Consider the following 3,723-nt stretch of genomic DNA (forward strand, 5'->3'; position numbering starts at 1 on the left):
CTCTCTCTCTGCGCGCGCACCGGAATCGAAAGCAATAATCTACGACCGGCGGTGACAAAGTCTACCGCGCGTCCTGCTCTTCTTATACTGTACACGCGAGGAAGGAAAAGGGTGCACGATTGTTTTTACTGCACGCGAGGAAGTGAGCAGTGAGGTGTCACGTCGTAATTTGGCGCCGAGAACCTTCTTCGTGGCGGCTTGTGCGGCGAGGTCGCTCGCTGGATCCGTTTGTCCGTCCATGTCAGTATGTCACGCCCATTGTCCATTAAACCGCACGCTCCCGTCTACGTCGCGCTGCGCTGTGCCACGTATATTTTGCGGATAATCTGCTTGATCGGAACGTTAAGGGCCTCTGGTTTTGGCCCGCGTGCGCATTGTGAGACTTTGTGTTTTTTCTAAGAATTGCATGCGCTATTTTAAATGAAAGTTTTTCTAGTTCTCTGTTACTCTCTATCCATCTACTGATACAACCATAAGGGTGTCAGCCAATAGGAAAAGGGCCATGCTATGTACCGGTCATCTCATTTTACATAAATATTCACCCCATATTGAAAAAAAAATCTCATCACATTTTTATTTACTGTTCCTCGTAAATATTTCATCACGCATTTCATAAAAGATTCACCACATATTGAAAAAAGGTTCATCGCATATTTAGTACACCCATTTCGAATATTGGTTTGTTGCGTATTTAAATAATGTTTATCATATTGAAAGAATGCGGGTCACATATTCGAGAAGTATTTTTGTATTAAAACATTCATGCATTATTTATAAAATTAAAAATTGTAAAAAGATTGACAAAGGGGGAAAGTATACATCTTAAGTAGTAAACTGGGAATGAAAATGATAGCGGTAAAAGAAAAAGGGGAAACCAAAGAACAAATCAACTCCCTAGAAAATACAAAACCAAAGAAGAAAAACAAATTCTTAAAAAACCCACACACTTAAATACAAAATCGGCTCGCTGTGACGCCCCCGATTTAATCGTACACTAATCATGCACGCAAATGTGTACGATCAAGATCAGAGACTCACGGGAAGATATCACAACACAACTCTAAAACATAAATAAGTCATACAAGCATCATAATACAAGCCAGGGGCCTCGAGGGCTCGAATACAAGTGCTCGATCATAGACGAGTCAGCGGAAGCAACAATATCTGAGTACAGACATAAGTTAAGCAAGTTTGCCTTAAGAAGGCTAGCACAAACTGGGATACAGATCGAAAGAGGCGCAGGCCTCCTGCCTGGGATCCTCCTAAACTACTCCAGGTCGTCGTCAGCGGGCAGCACGTAGTAGTAGGCACCTCCGGTGTAGTAGGGGTCGTCGTCGACGGTGGCGTCTGGCTCCTGGACTCCAGCATCTGGTTGCGACAACCAGAAAGAAAGGAAAGGGGGAAAAAAGGGGGGAGAAAGCAACCGTGAGTACTCATCCAAAGTACTCGCAAGCAAGGAACTACACTACATATGCATGGGTATATGTGTAAAGGGCCATATCAATGGACTGAACTGCAGAATGCCAGAATAAGAGGGGGATAGCTAGTCTTATCGAAGACTACGCTTCTGGTCACCTTCATCTTGCAACAGGCAGAAGAGGGTAGGTCGAAGTCCTCCAAGTAGCATCGCATAGCATATCCTACCCGGCGATCCTCCCCTCGTATCCCTGAGGGAGAGCGACCACCGGTTGTATCTGGCACTTGGAAGGGTGTGTTTTATTAAGTATCCGGTTCTAGTTGTCATAAGGTCAAGGTACAACTCCAAGTCGTCCTGTTACCGAAGATCACGGCTATTCGAATAGATTAACTTCCCTGCAGGGGTGCACCAACTTACCCAGCACGCTTGATCCCATTTGGCCGGACACACTTTCCTGGGTCATGCCCGGCCGCGGAAGATCAACACGTCGCAGCCCCACCTAGGCTCAACAGAGAGGCCAGCACGCCGGTCTAAACCTAAGCGCACAGGGGTCTGGGCCCATCGCCCATAGCACACCTGCATGTTGCGTACGCGGCCGAAAGCAGACCTAGCCTAGTGGCGTTCCAGTCCAATTCGGCGCGCGTCGCTCCGTCGCTGACGTCTGAAGTGCTTCGGCTGATACCACGATGTCGGGATACCCATAACTACTCCCGCGTAGATGGTTAGTGCGTATAGGCTCGTAGCCAACTCAGATCAAATACCAAGATCTCGTTAAGCGTGTTAAGTGTCCGCGAACGCCGAACAGGGCCAGGCCCACCTCTCTCCTAGGCGGTCTCAACCTGCCCTGTCGCTCCGCCACAAAGATCCACACAGAGGGCCGTCGGGGCAAAGGTCCTTTCAGCCCCCAATCCGTGAATCACTCGCGGGTACTCTTCGAGCTGACCCGACTTTAGTCACCATCTGTATAGTATGTATGTATGTATAGTATATACCCGTGATCACCTCCCGAGTGATCACGGCCCAATAGTATAGCAAGGCAGACTGACAAGAATGTAGGGCCAATGATGATAAACTAGCATCCTATACTAAGCATTTAGGATTGCAGGTAAGGTATCAACAGATGTAGCAACAATGTCAGGCTATGCATCAGAATAGGATCAACGGAAAGCAGTAACAGGCTACACTACTCTAATGCAAGCAGTATAGAAGAGAATAGGCGATATCTGGTGATAAGGGGGGGGGGCTTGCCTGGTTGCTCTGGCAAGAGAGAGGGGTCGTCAACTCCGTAGTCGAACTGGGCAGCAGCAGCGTCGGTCTCGTAGTCTACCGGAGAGAAGAGGGGGAAGAAACAATGAATACAATGCAAACAAATGCATATCGATGCATGACATGACAAGTAATGATGCTAGGTGGGCCCTAACATGGTATGAGGTGATACCGGTTAAGGGGGGAAACATCCGGGGAAGTATTCCCGGTGTTTCGTGATTTCGGGCAGAGGAGCCGGAGGGGGAAAGTTGCGGTTTCGATAGGTTAGGGGTGTGTGGCGGACGAACGGACTGCGTACCCGGATTCGTCACGTCGTTCTGAGCAACTTTCATGTTGAAAATATTTTAATCCGAGTTACGGATTAAAAGATATGATTTTCTAAAGATTTTATTAATTTCTGAAATTTAATTAATTATTTAATTAATTCGAAAATGCATTTATGACGTCAGCATGACGTCGTGCTGACGTCAGCAGTCAGCGTTGACCGTCTGACCTGGCCAACCTGACATGTGGGTCCCGTGGGACCCACCTGTCATACACTGTTAGGTTTATTTAGGGTTTAGTTTAATCCGAATTACAGTTTAATTAAAATTAACTAGTTCATTAAATTAATTAAACCGGATTAATTAACTTAATTAATTAATTAATAGTTAATTTGTTAAACCATTTTTATTTTTATTAATTATATTTATTTTAATTTGCTTATTCATTCGGGACCCACATGTCATAGACACAGGGGGCGGCCACGTCAGCGTTGACCGGTTCAACAGGTCGGCCGGGCCCTTGGGGGCCCACGGGTCAGTGACCCACGCGGTGGCCCCAGGCCGGCCACGTCGGCGGGCGGCGTTGACGCGCCGGCGGCGACCTCCAGGACGGCGGCGCGGCACGTGACCTCACCGGAAACGCGCCACAGGGCACGGCTGAGGGTGTCTGGGGGCTCTACGGGACGGGCGCGGTGCGCCGCGTCCGATGGTGGCCGTGGTTGGCGCGGGGGTGGCCGGAGTTGAGCGCATCGAGCTCATCGGCGGCGAGGCGCTTCG

This window comes from Triticum aestivum, chromosome 2A, assembly GCF_018294505.1.
Source record: "Triticum aestivum cultivar Chinese Spring chromosome 2A, IWGSC CS RefSeq v2.1, whole genome shotgun sequence".
Lineage (NCBI taxonomy): Eukaryota > Viridiplantae > Streptophyta > Magnoliopsida > Poales > Poaceae > Triticum > Triticum aestivum.